We start from the raw sequence: 14,790 nt of genomic DNA on the forward strand, positions 1-14,790 counted from the left end.
TTACAAAAATAGAGATCTTATTAAAACATTAATACATAGAGTTGCATTCAATGGTAGTTATACTCAGAGCAGATCCATTGATTTCAATAGGTCTGCTCTGAGTAAATTTTAACCAGCTACCATAAACACTGACATCGAATTTTGGGAGGCTATTTGAAAAACCACAGCAGACCCTTTCCCCAAGGATTAGTCGTTTTGAAATTCACACTCTTTCCAGTTCCTCTCTGTGCCCCCCCCCCACCAAGAAAAGATTCATCAAGAAGGGCAAAGGAACCAGGCCAGTCAGGAAAGATGTTGCAGCTTCAGGTTTAATGACACATTGCTCCTCTTTGGAGGGCGTCAGCATCTCAGAACATCAGTCGGCCTGGCTTTGCTGGAACTGTGGTTCATTCATGAGGCAGAAATCTTGGTGATGTTGCCTGGCATTTCTGGAAATGCTGGATGATAGAAAGGAAGGGCTTCGGAGCTCTATCTGACTTTCCTGTAGTAGTACACTGTGTGCGCTACCGACACTGCGGAAACAAAAGTGCAAAATATTGTTTGAGTTTCTCCCCCCCACCTGCAAACACTTCTTTTTAAACATCTACATCATGCACTCAAGCAAGGCATTGGTGGGACCCAAAACTGGCCACTCTGCCCTTATTCTAATGCATGTTTCCCTAGACCACAAAGAACTGCTGCTTTTTTTTTGTTCATTTGTTAACAATGCCATGAGGATCATTGCTTTACCTCGTCTCCCTTTCTTTCCCCTTCTTCCTCCTCTCTGACCTGCCAACCCCCCTCTTTTACGTCTTCTGCGATAGGGAGGCCTGCAGCCACATCGCGTCATTTTCTGGGGTTTTGGTGATGTTAAAAGTCTAGTAGAGGATCAAGAGGAGCATGTCATTCCGCGAAGCCAGCACAATCTGTCTCCGAAGATGGTACTTGAATTTGTGAAATGATGCTACCTGCTGTACTTTTACTTATATGATCTGGTGGTTATGAGCTCATATAGTTGATATGGCAACCTCTGTGTCTTATGAAATCACCATATATGGGACAGGCTAATAAACTAACTTTAAAACTAGCATATAACACAATTCAGCATCTAATAACAAACTTCAGCATGTATTATTATTATTATTATTAGTATTATTATTATTAATTGGTTCATCGCCTTACCTCATGCATTCATTCTCTCATCCCAAACACCCATCTTATTGTACTTAAATTGCACCCAACACCTCGTAAGCTTGTCATTCTAGCATGAAGTTTCACTTTCCAGAACACGAGAAATTCAGTTCTTCAAAAATTTAGTATGTTCTTCCATATCATAACAAAACCAGTGTTTTATTATGCTGAATATAACCCATGTGCTTAGTAACCATTGAAACATTTTTGTGTTTCCCTTTTTCTTCCAGTTATTACTAACACTGGTTGTTGCAGCTGATAATAAACAATAATTTCTTGGTCATTCCTCAAGGTTTTATCTTTCATACTTCCAAACAAGATCACCGAGAAATCCAATGGAAGCCTCTTTGATGTCTGTGGTAGGCCAAGCCACGCTCACCTGACCAACACCTGATGCCTATAGGATGTCAGGTGCAAGACTGATAAAGCTACATGTGCAAATAACGACAAATTCAGCCGCAGCTAGAATTTTGCACTGTTTGAATTTGACGACTTACCTTGGGCCACTGCTTTTGGCAAACTTCCACTTGTTCTTTTTCTGTGTCCTGAGTAGTCAGGAGCACTCCTGGTGGTTCATTTGCATCCACGGCTGTACCCTTGGCACTTCTTGAATCTGGCACCTTAACCCACCATGCTGCTTTTGGCAGGGACCAGATACAGGAGCTCCTGATCCTTTTGATCTGGTCCCTCCTGAAAATAGCACAGCAGAGAAAGCTGCCAAATGCAAACAGCACACTCTGCAAATGTTTCTTTACAGCTGCAGCTTTACCTTTCCTGTGCCTGAAATCATATGATCTCAGGTAACTGACTGCCCCGTGTGATCCACAGAGGGCTGGCCACTTCTGGATCTGGCCCTCTGGCTGAAAGATAACCACCTTTTTCCAAAATATTTTTATTTTAGGGCATAACCAGAAAATGTGAGTTACACCTGCTCTACTTGCCTGGCGATGCCAACACACACAGCCAGATTCAAGGTTCTTATATTAACTTACAAGGCCTTGAGAATTGAGGTCCAGGATCCCTCAAGGACCGCCTAATCCCTCATATCGCTGCCCAGTGGACTTTGTGGGAATCACTGTTAGTGGACCCCCATAGACTAAAATTCAGCTAACAGGAAAGCACCCACAGAAGTTTAAGTACTCAGGTTCTGAGTATGCACCAGCAGCAGCCTAGTCTGATGAATGGGGAAACATGCTTATCAGCAGGGCAAAATATGTCTCATTTTTAATTGCAACTCAAGTAAGCATTTCAAGGTAGGGTGTCTCACTTTGAATACAAATGAGTACTACAAGCAGTGAAAATTCACAGCGCAGGCCCATTCTTTGCAGACTTCACCGGCATAACTGATAAAAAACATTTCACCACACATTTCTGCACAGAATATTAATCGTGGTAATCATGCCAGGCATGGGGTGTGTGAAGGGAAGCTAGTGTACTCTGTGTGCACACACCCTATCAGGAGGGGGGAAATTTAGACCGATTCCTATCACCCTATGCCCTTAAAGTTCATCTCCAGTTTTAGTTCAACAAATATCACCAGTTCATCCTTCTGTGCATAATGGCATTGGACGAGCCTCTTGTACAATCATGGAAGACTCTACATGTGCACTATTTATAGGAGCACCGCCAGCCATTAACTTTTGACGTAACAAGGCTTAAAGTTTGTGAGACAAATAATGTTTTCTGAAGAAAGCTACTTATGTTAGTAAGCCAGCTAAGAAGCCTAGCAAAATTCATTCCACGGGGAGAAGCAAACTCATATTCTATATTTCACAAAGCCATCATTTATAAAAGGTGAAAACTCTTTTTCTGCCGGATTTGAAAAATAGTATTGAGCTATAATGTGGGGCATTACCTTCCCTCCAAGAATATCATATGCCTGGATTCACTCAGTCCTTGAAGAACACTGGGAAATTTCAGGTGACTCAGAAGAGGTGGACAGATTGTTACCTGGAGTTGGACATTGGGAACATGTGACTCCCCTTCACTGGCTTATGCTTTGCTTCTGGGTCCAATTTCAAGTGCTGGTTATGACCTTTGAAGCCTTCTGTGCTTTAGGACCTCCTCCTACATAAGTCCACCGGCTCATTAAGATAATCCGTGCACACTCTCTTGTCTGTTCTACTCATATCTGAAGCATGTATCCTTGGACCAGGGAAGCATCCTTCTCGGTGACTCTGCTTAGGGTGTCTGACCTTAGTCCCTCTCTGAAGGTCTTTTATCGGAGTGTTAGCACCTTCCTTCTCAGGAAGCTCTTTGGGCTCTAATTGTGACCCTCTTGCTACTTGATTTTGAAGTTATTCAAAATCACTTTCTGGTCTGTTGTGTTTTTCAATGACACTTTTGTGGTTAGCTGCTTGACCCCAGATTTTATGGGATGTTTTCCCCTTCCACCCTTTGATATCATTGCCATTGTACAGTATTGGCTTTAGAGGTTATTCTCCAGCTTGGGAAGCTGAGTTAAAATTGTTTTAAATGAACAAATCAAGGCATAGCAGCTTTGTCACGCAAGGCTGCTGCCCACTGTATTTCATCACAGATGAGTTAAGCAGGGTCATCATTTGTTGTGGCTTTGAGGCTGCTTATAAAAAGGCAAAGCCCGCCACCCTGAACCTCAGGCTCCCAAGTGCAGGTTATGCCACCACTGCTAAGAGCTTGAGAGAAGAAAGAAACATCAAATGGCCCGAATCAAACGCAGCCGGAGCCGGAGCCTGACCCGCCTCCGTCAAATGAGGCAAAAGGCCAGCCATGCGGGTGGCTCTGGAAAGAGACGAAAAAGACGCCAGGGCAAAAGGAAAGGTAAGATGCTTAAATTTAAGACTTCTATGCCATATGGCTCCTATGTATACTCACATAAGATTGCACTCTTGAGTTGTGACCCTTCAAACACATTTGGTAGGAAGTAAATGTATTTTATCACTATTTACTACAGCTCAACTTGGTTACATTTAATAACTGGTGGTGGTGTTTGTTCTTTTCTGGTAAAGGTCGTGGTCGGAAGAAGGGGCGAAGAAGAAGACACTAAACTCTTTTCATCTTCATGGTGTTCTGTGCCCTTGATTTCAACCATCTGACTCACCAAAACCTTTGTCTAACAAAATGAACACAACAATCTTTCATGAGAATACCCAGGATACCTTCCTGAGATTCAAGGAGCCTGCAACAAATTGAACAATGCCACCTGTCAATAAAATGCTAAAATTTCATTCCTGTGGTTTCTCATGTGATTTCTTAACCGGGGATAGGTGGCAACTCCTCAATGATGTTGGTGGGTGAATTGCTAGGTTGCCATAAGTGGATATCGTGAGTGGGAGAAGCTCGGAAAAAGGAACTTAATAAAAAGTTTAGGAACTCTTAGTTTGAGAGTTGTGGATTGTGTCAAAGCCTGTTGTTTTGTCTAGTTATTATATGTGTGATGGGATGGTTGGTGGTGCAGTGTCTGGGCACATGACTGCCCCACAAACCAATCAGAATTTTGTTTCAAAGACTTGCCACAGCATTAGCTTTGAGCAAGCAAATCAGGACGATCTCTTAATAAAACAGGTCATCTGGAGGAGTTCTAAATCATGCTTAGAAAACAACTTCCTGAACTCCTGGTTTGCTGCTATATGGAAAAACTTCAAGCATGGGAAGTGCTTACAGCAAAATCACCCCCTGCCCCGAGAGAATATGCTGTTTCACAATATAAGCCAGCTGTGTAGACTACATATTCTTTATAATCCTCCTGGCTTGGATGAAACACCTCACCTGTTTGGACTGCAAAGGTCAGAAGCAAAGAAGAGCAGGCCTGATCTCTTACATCAGCACCTTGGGGATGTGACATTACTAGAAGCTTTGACATACAGACCAGAACTGAATTGTTAACAGGAAGGGGTGGGGGGAGAGATGAGTTGGAGCCAGCCACAGAAAGCTGGCTTTTCCCACCAATAATCCTTCATTATTTGTTTTTTTTTTGGGGGGGAGGTGTTTGCCTTCCTTTTATATCATCTGTCAGTAGTTTACCAGAAAATTGTCCAATATGTTAGCCTCTTCCCTTCCTGCTCCCTCACCCACTTGACCCTACTACTGGAAGATATCAGCCATCACTTTGGAGTGTGGTATCATCAATACGCTGATGATACAAGTCCTATTTTCATTTTCAACAAATCTAGAGGACTGTGAGGTGTGTCCTTCATGCCTTGAATGAATACCTTGTTGTGGGCTGGATATAGCTGAAGTTTAATCCACAGTAGCTGAAGTTTAATCTAGACAAGATGGAAGTTAAGATGCTAGGCCAGTCTAGATCTGGCAAGCTGTTGGTATTAACTGTACTGGATGGGTTTACGCTCTGCATAAGGGACAAGGTATGCCATTCTGGGATTCTCCTGGTTCCTGCTTTGCTGCTGAATTCTCAGGTGGTAGCAGCAGCTAGGGATGCCTCTTCTTCCTTTAGGATGGTGAGCCAACTGCTCCTGTTGTTCTCCAGTAGGGAATTGGCCTCGGTTATTCATGCTTAGCTAAGCTTGTATATGTACTACTATATGGGGTGGCCTCAGGTGCCGGTACTGTGTACCCTTGAGTACCCCCTTTTAAAAGAGAGCACTGGGTAGCCTTCAAAGGCAATTCAGAAGCTTGCCTTCCAGCAAAAGAGCACTATAGGGAAAATATTATTTGCACTTTTGGCTCAATCACACAGGCTACTTATAAGAATAGGCTAGATATTGGAAACCTTTGGCCCTTCTGATGCTACTGGACCCCAGCTCCCAACAGCCCCCTGCAACACCGCTAAAGGTTCAGCATGAGGGGAGTCCAACAACATCTGAATGGCCACAGGTTCACTATGCTCCTGGATTTTTAAGGGTGCCTTCTTCCATATCTTTATTTCATTTCCTCCATCTGCGGGGGAGATGTTGCCCCGAGTCCTACCTGCTACAGAGGAGAAAACAATCTCTTTTTTGCTGTGACACCCATGCTCTGGAAAGTGGTTTCACTGGCTTCATATTCCATCTCTCTGTTTTTCTCCCATTGTGACAGCCATTAGAAAAGCATTCAATGCTGGTTGAAGGAGTTTGGATTTTGGTATTTACCTTCCACAGCTGTCATTTAGGGTATCTTTACATAGTTGGGTTTTTATGTGCAGTTGTGAGTTGTCACCTAAATTATTAAAGCCTTGTTTCATTGTGGCAGTTTACATTCCGCAAGAGGTCAGGAGGGTGGAAACACAAGAACGGGCCTTCTCTGCAGTGGCTCCCCACCTGTGGAATGCTCTCCCCAGGGAAGTTTGCCTGGCGCCTTCACTATACACCTTTGGCACCGGGCAAAAATGTTCCTTTTCAACCAGGCCTTTGTCTGACTTGATTTACATCCTATACCCTTTTTAAAAATGCTGGCTCTTTTGGGGTTTTTTATTGGGTTGTAGGTTTTGTTTTAATTTTATGTATTTGATATTTTATGTGAACCACCCTGAGACCTTTGGGTATAGGGTGGTGTAGAAATTAAACAATACATACATACTGAACCCCTGACACATACATACATAATTTCTTTTTTTATTTCCTGAACTGTCCTTGGGGTGTTGTGAGAGAGCTAGAGGATACAGTCTTGAAACGCTAAAATAACTCAGTTGTAACAGCACATTTCGCCCACGCAAAAAAAACAAAAGTTAATGCAAATTTTTTAAAAAATCACTCTTAGGAGGATTGGTTTGTATCTGGATTACCGAAGTCACAATGAACATCATTTGTGATGTCACTGGTTTCCTGGCATAACCAGTCACCAGGATGCTCACACAACTATCATTTGTGCAGTACCTGGTGTCCAGGTAAGCTCTATCAAATAACATCTCGCTTTAAGTATCAAATATCTTTGAAAGATATCTGAGGGTCAAAACAGACACTGAGAAAGCTATGATCAGCTGTCCTGCCATTTTGTTTGATTGGCATTCAGTGCTAGTCCTACTCAGAGTAGACCTACTGAAGTTAAGCGACATTACTGACAGGTTTATTAAATTCAGTGGGTCTACTTTAGTAGGACTTTAGTTGAATGTAATCATTTGTTTTCAAGGCAAAACAGCTTCCTATGTGCCTCCCCCGCCCCTGTAAATAACAGTTTGTATAGGTAATTTATACCACTGCTTAGATATTTTTCTTATTAATAAGTGGTTTATAAATGCTTCAAATAGAAATAAAATGAATATCAGAAGAATGATGCAGTGAGAAAGCATTAAACAACCCCCATTTCCTGCTGTGTCAGGCAGTTTGGATTGTATTTTTGTACTTAATGGAAAATGGTTCTGAATCCTGCGATGGATATCACTGATATCGAATTATAAGGCACTCTTTATAGCACAGCAGTTAATTGGGAGTTCTTTATTCCATTACCTGTATTTTACCTGGAACATGTCAATGATCAAATTGCGATATATTGTGATTCATTATAGTAATACTGTAAAGGCAGAATGACCACCCACCCAAGGGCCTGTTGAAATTAATTTCATTTGCTTGGCCAGAGTGACATCAACCACCATAACAGAGGATGACCAACTGAATTCGCAGCTCTGCCTGAGGCTGAAAACCTGAAAAGACATGATGGCACGGCAACAGCAGAGAAGAAATAGGCGAAGAATGATTCGCCTTAGGAGACAACAGCGTAGCAGGAAACCGGCTGCTCGAAGACTCCCGAGGCAGATGAGAGCAGGTTTTTAAAACATTACTAAACTGGGGTTTTGTGAAGCATCCAGTAAGATTAACATTGAGGGTTAAAAATCTCCAGAGGTAGCACTGAGAGTGAGGAAGCAATTAGGCCACTTTGCATTAAACACAATTATTTCTCAGAAGCATGTCACTTATTTGTTTTATTCATCTGCTGTCGACAACCCCCCCCCCCAAAAAAAATCACCTTAGAGACTCTTTTCTTATAAGTTATGCACAAAGCACTATATAATAAAAAGAACAAATTCAGCTAAGTTAGTTGAATTTCTCTCCTTTGAAATTAACCAGCTACTTTAGTTATGACAGGTCATTAGTTATGACAGGACATTGATATATATATATGAATGAAAAGTATCCATTAGAAACAATTGGAAAGGATGCCAGTTTTCTTACAAATTAAATTCTATTTGAGCATCCAAGCTTCCCTACCGCACACTCAGAGTTTTAAATTGTGTGGGGTGGCTCCATGACTAGAGAGGCTTCCCACTTCTTTGAGGGCTACAAACACACACACACACAAACACACACCACATGTCTTCTTACATGTGAGGAGACTGAATACCCAAATAGGGCTTAAGTTTTGCCAAGAGCAGGCTTTTGACCACCATGATGAAGTTTCTCTCCCTGCACCCATCATGCCTCTACTGAACCCTAAAATATCCTCCCTGTAAAAACCGCTCACAATGTAATGTTCCAAAGGTATTTTATACGACTTGCTAAACCTCTAAGGATTAATCATCCAAGGAGGAAACGAGGTGCTCCGTTCCAGACCTGGCACCATGTGACAGGACAGGGGAGTCCATATGTAAGAATATGAGACCCACATAGATCTCTTCTTCATTAGCTGGTGAATGGTCATGTGATTCAACCCACAGTATATCATTTGCTGAGGTTTTCTATTGGACACATTGTAAGCCATAGCAAGTCCCACAATTCTTGAGCTGGCACTACTTGAGGAGCAACAATATCATCATTATGAAATCAAATGAACTGATGGTGTGGTGGCACGAGTCTTTTATGGGGAGAAATAAAGATAATCTGGAGCTTTGTTCGATCCCTTTGCCCACATTTATTTCTATTTTCCCTCTTTCTGTCTACAGGCAGACACCAGTCCCATTACCGGAGAGCCTCAGCTGCAGTCTAACCTAGGTCACTTTCTGTAGTGAGGCAACTGCTGCAAACGGAAGGAAAATACCGTGCCAGAAACCAGGATGAAGCACCAGGCTGGTGGAAGCATGCACTGCACTCAATAAACCATTTGAATGGCACTTGGGCTTCTTTTTGTCTTCTTATGAACCATACTATTGTGAGATGCAGGTGGGACTATCCAAAGGGATGTTGAGAAAGGTGCTGAAAAGGGTGCTGGATCAATTTTTTCCATGAGGAAAGACTACTGCTTCTGGGGTTTCTGTGTTTATAAATATGGGCAAGGAACGGGGAGACAGGATAATAAAATTACGCATGGTGTGTGGAGAAACTGGACAGAGAGATTCGCCCCATCTCAGATTAGAACCTGGGTGTTGTTCACTTAAACCGAAGGGTGGGAAATTCCAGATGGACAAATGGAAACACTTCTTTGCACAACACACCGTTTAAATATGGACTTTTCTACTACAAGATGGTGATGACCACCAATGTGGGTGGCTTTGAAAGGAGATTAGTGACCAAGTCATGGAGGATAAGGCTAACAATGGCTTCTAGCCATTATGGTTATACACGCCTTCCAGTATCAGAGACAGTGTGCTAAATACCAATTTCTGGGGAACATGAATGGGATGGTGCCATTGTGCTCGTGTCCTCTTTGTGGGCTTCTCGTAGACATCTGACTGCCCACTGGGGACAGAATGCTAGACTGATCTCTGGTCTGATTCTGCATGGTGCTTCTTAAGTTCTTATTAATATGAGTTTTGCCTTAACCAAGTTTGATCGCAGTCTGGAATTTAACAAAACAACGTTAATATTCCTGAAGAGTGGGATGAAGAAGGTGGAGAGTGGTTGCCCCCTTTGTTTTATTAGGAAGTCATCTGAGATCACTCTTAAGTGTTTTGAAGAAGAAAGGCTATTTGGATGGGAATACACATCCCCAAGTTAAGGGGGGGTGTATGATAGAATACATGTACATGTGAAGAAACAGTAGTTTGGGGGACAGAATGCAATCCTAAACCCACGTACAGGAGGGTAAGTCACACTGAATTCATTGGGAATTACTTCCAAGTAACATGCTTAGGAGGATTGCACTCTATACTTCACTACATGTGTCTAAGATTGCAGTCCAGAAATGCCATGCTACACATGTGTACTTAGAAGTTCTACTGAATTCAATGGGGCTTACTCTCAGGCAAGAGTATATACATTGTAACCACGTTGAGGGTTTCTAAAATGAATTTTATGAAATAGAATTATGAAATGTTTCAAAAATCAAGCATTATTTCAAAAATAAAAATGTATTTCAGTTGTAGCATCATCAGTTGTATTGATATCCAGTATTTCAGGAATTCCCAAAGCAGATTTTTCACATATAGCATAAAAGAAATCCCAGGTAGTTTAACCTCTGGTCCCAATTTCAAAAATAATCTCGATCACTGAGAAAGGGTGGGAGGGTAATGGATTTTCATAAAAAGGGAAGTCATTTATTGTTCCAGCCTATTGCCTACCTGTCAATGCCACAGATATAGGTTCTGCAACTACGTAACATTATAAACAGCACTGCCACTGTTTTCAATATCAATGAGTATGTTTTGTATGGAATTTATGGAACAGAATATGGAAAAGATTTTAGTAAATAAAGCAGACAGTCCACAGGGCATTATGATTTACAGTGTCAAAAGCCTTAGTAGAACAACCATATTCACAACACTCTTTTTGAATTTGCCATTCAATTGACCATTCAAGAAATCAGATGCTGATAGGCTCACAAGTATCTCTGTCCTTGAAAAATAATGTATTTTCCTCTTAAATACAAACTCTCCAGCACCATCTGTCAAAATTTAAAATTTTAGTTTGCCATCCTAATTCCACATATTGATCTTTGCCCTATTTAATAATTACTGGACTTTGAACTGTCAAAACAAAAATCGATGAAATGCTGTTTCATTGAAAAACTACAAAATAAGGCTAGTTACAATTGTTCCCCATGACTATCTGGCAGTTACTATATATGGTTACATTTCAGCAGACAAAGGGTCACTATGTGATATTGTTACAGATGTTATAAAAGGAGGAGCTCAGGCACAATTGCTTCAGAAACTCACAAAACACCAGAGCAATTATCTCGGCTGTACAAGCCAAGAGATAATGCCTGTGCTCCTGGAATCTTGAAAGAACGAGTAAGATGTCAAGATGCAGAAGCTCATCTTCTTCTTGCAAGGAGACTCAACGAAGAGTTCCTCCAAGCAGAAGGAACAAAAGGTGCAGGGTTGTCTATGATGCTCCACTAAAGAAGAAGAAAGGTAAATGTAACATTTACTATGTTTTATACTATTGTGGCTGGGCATCTAAGGTTTGTCAAATCATCCAAATGGTTGGAGGATAAAAGTAGGTTATTCTCTCCATATGAAAGAACTAGGCTTTACAAGAGTAATGGGTTGTTTTTTGAAAAGAGCATTTAGGTATAAGATCACAAAAGATAACAATTTAAGCAGAAGTAGTAAATATTTAAAGAACCAGAAGGGGAAGCTGAGGGAAGTTACGGGGAGGGTTCCCCCCCTCCTTTATGATAATTGTCACATTATGTTGTTTGGTTGATTGTTAAATTGTAAAACTCAATAAAAAGCTTTAAAAAACAACAGTAATGGGTTTTTATTTTGTTTTCGACAGGTTACGTACGGGTCTGTGCTACATACTACTACTGGAAAGGAGGGAAAAAGTAATTTCTAGTGCTTCCCCAACTGTCCTGTTCAGAAAATCCATGTTTGGCACCAGTGACGCACCACCAGACATCTTCCATGATAAGGAAGTCCTTCAAAGGAGCCACCAATGAGCTGAGGGAAGACTTCAAGATTCAGGAGCCGGCCTATTACAGCAGCAATGCTAGACCTGCCTGTTTGTCAGTAAACTCATGAACATGCAGTTCACTTCGGTTTCACTCTCTTTGATCTCTGATGTATCGTTCTGTATGTTTGGTTTAATGGCTCCATTAAACATTATTATGAAATGTGCTTAAACAGAAAAGTGGAGGAATAAAAGTGTGCCAGCCATGTAAGCAAGGAAGGCTACAAGAAACACACATTCACATTCCCCTAATGCATCATGTGAAAATGAGGATTTGCATCTCACTTCACCATGGATTCTGGCAGCGCTCTGGTTTTCCAACATGTCTTCCAGTATATACAATGTTGGATATGCAGCTTTGTTCAAACTTCACCTCTGTCATCTTTTGCACTGTCTTCTCACAGTCAAGTGACCCCTAATTTGCTGAGCTGTGGTGAAGATGAGCAGGCAAACAAGGTGAGCTAAAAGCACTAACCTAAAGGACATATAAAAACAATTTTGTAGTACCATATTTGAGATATAGGAAATGCCAGCCACTGCCAAGTATAGGCAGTATAGGAGCATTTGCAAAATGGTTGAAGGCAAAATATTTTGGATTTGTCATTCATTCCTGATAACAACATCGAGCATTTTGTAAAACATCACACTGTGCAAAGAGGAGTTCACGTAAGGAATATATGAATCCATCTGCAGATGCATGGTTATGTGTAAAGGAAGTCAAAGACGAGTGTGCCTGCCTTTGAAATGCATGATAGGTTTAATTGAAATAAATGTTGACTATGTGCGCAGGATAGATTTCATTTCCATTGATTTCAAAGAGATTTAAGCTCTCGTGTTGTTCTCTGAATGTTTCATATACACATGGGCCATTGTTACAAACGCAGTCCTTCCTCCTGTGTTCCCCCTTTCACTCCATTCTGTTATGATTGGCACCTTCTTCAATCAGCCTGAAATTTCAGCAATAAGCCAGTAATGGCTCCGGCCAATGGGTGTAACTAGTATGTGGTACAAAGAGAAAAGTTCATTGGTGAGGACATGGCAATCTGTCAGAGTTTCCATTGCAAAGTATTTGTGAGGGGTTTATATATTGGTCTTAAAATGTTTTTCTGAACTGAGACTACTCACACAAGGTGCTTGAGGGTATTTAAAATTGGATAACATTTAATGACATAACGGATTGTCTTTAATCTTGATTTTCCATTATGCGCACTGTGTATATACAGGATTGAAACAGAAAGCCTTTTAAGTACATTTCACAATTTATTTCACAGTTTACAAATAAGGTCTTTTTTATTTTCATGCCAGAAGATCTATTTAGAAATTCTGCTCATACCTTTTACAAATTTTTAAAAGAAGTGACGTCGCAACCAATGAAACTGTGTAAATTCCCCTAATAAGTATGTCTCAAGCCAGCAATAATTCCACGGTGAATGAAAAAACACTCCACATAGTACTAAGACCTAGTTTAAAAACCAGAAGATTGAGGGAGGGGTTAAAATAATAGAATCCAAATTCATATCACATTAGAATTAAATTTCAAAAAGCACTATCCAATACTTCAGGATTTAATACATGAACATTGAGGAGTATTTGGTTATATGGTTAGCTCAGTTGGTTAGAGTGTGGTATTGTAAATGATGTGGCCATTTACCAAAGCTGGACTTGCCTTCTTGTTGACTCCACACACACACTCTTTGCACAAGAACCTTTCCATGCTTTTTTCCTCCCATTTTCTATTCATCCCTCGGGTTTGTACAGCTGAACTTTCTGTCCAGTTTAGCTCAGATTGCTCGGTCAGTAGAGCATGAGACTCTTAATCTCAGGGCTGTGGGTTTGAGTCCTACGTTGGGCGAAAGATTCCGGCATTGAAGGGGGTTGGACTTGATGATCCTTGAGGTCCCTTCCAACTCTTCTATGATTCTGTGCTGTTGCCTGCAACAAAACGTTTTGTTGGATGCCTTTGGCATTTCATGCCACTGAGGCTTCACTTAGACTTGAGTATGTCCATGTTTTAAACATATTTCACGAGTGTATTTATTTTCACTTATGAGAAGATGTGGCTTTCAGCTATAGTAACATATATATTATTCATAACAGCACATATCAAAACTTGCGCAGAATCAATATGAGGTTTCTAATAACTGGTAACCTTTCCCTTTGAACTGTTTGTCCAGTCCAGCTCTAAAAGAGCTATTACTTTTAAATCCTTATAAATCTGTGGGAAATGATATTATTGATCCTTGATTTTCCCCTTGCTGCATAATATATTATATAATCCACTGAGTGGAATATTTAACATTTCCTGCAGAAATGTAGATATCTCATCTTGCGGCTATGCATGTTTATGGTAAAATAAGTCTCACTGAATTCAATGGGGCTGATTCCAGGGTCAGCATATGTAGGATTGCAGTCATGCAGCCCAATCCAATACATGTTTACTCAGATGAAATTCCCACTGAGTCCAGTGGGGCTTACTCTCAAGTAAGGATGCACCTAATAACCCGCTCAGAAGTAAAAAGCAACTGATAAGCGTGCATAGGATTGCATTCACACTCATGTAAATAAGCATAACCAAATAAACATGCGCTTCTTTCTGAAGCAATCCCAGTCAACTGGGTCACACAGGCATTATGATACCACCACCCTGTGGCCAATCAGATTTAACTACATAATGATGTCACAAAGCCAAATCAAGCAAAGACAATGCTTTGCATCCTAGGTAATAAGATGACATTATGGTTTGAACATTATGTACAAATAGCACTTAAGATTCTAACAACACCATCCTATACATGTCTATTCAGAAATAAGTTCTGCTGAGTTCAGTGGGGCTGACTCTCAGGAGAATGTGTATGGGATTGTGCCCTAAAATCATTATTTGCTGTTAATGTAGGAAGAACAAGAGTAAAGAAATAAGTTCATGGGAGCAGTTGTTAAATGA

General features: G+C 40.9%; 1 protein-coding gene and 1 long non-coding RNA gene across 29 annotated transcripts in view; one reads left to right on the top strand and one right to left on the bottom strand.

Moving 5' to 3' along the window:
• Positions 1-290: 290 nt before the first annotated feature.
• The window catches only part of LOC308485761 (uncharacterized protein), a 105,810-nt gene continuing 91,310 nt past the window's right edge, over positions 291-14,790 (bottom strand). For 22 of the 28 annotated variants that reach the window (XR_013990701.1, XR_013990702.1, XR_013990713.1 and 19 more), the window contains one exon: positions 291-512. The gene's annotated coding sequence lies outside the window, so the exon portion shown is untranslated. Of the gene's footprint in view, positions 513-729; positions 1,861-2,162; positions 2,178-3,025; positions 3,041-3,120; positions 3,136-6,075; positions 6,091-11,684; positions 13,782-14,790 lie in introns of those variants that run through there. The other 6 variants (XM_081021821.1, XM_081021816.1, XR_013990728.1 and 3 more) reach the window with 5 other exon arrangements.
• Positions 3,761-11,932, top strand: LOC308485765. Its single transcript, XR_013990737.1, has 5 exons — positions 3,761-3,969; positions 4,158-5,606; positions 7,658-7,845; positions 8,960-11,308; positions 11,676-11,932. It is a non-coding gene; the product is annotated as an uncharacterized lncRNA (long non-coding RNA).

The sequence above is a fragment of the Podarcis pityusensis genome, assembly GCF_964106645.2.
Source record: "Podarcis pityusensis genome assembly, chromosome: 9".
Taxonomy (NCBI): domain Eukaryota; kingdom Metazoa; phylum Chordata; class Lepidosauria; order Squamata; family Lacertidae; genus Podarcis; species Podarcis pityusensis.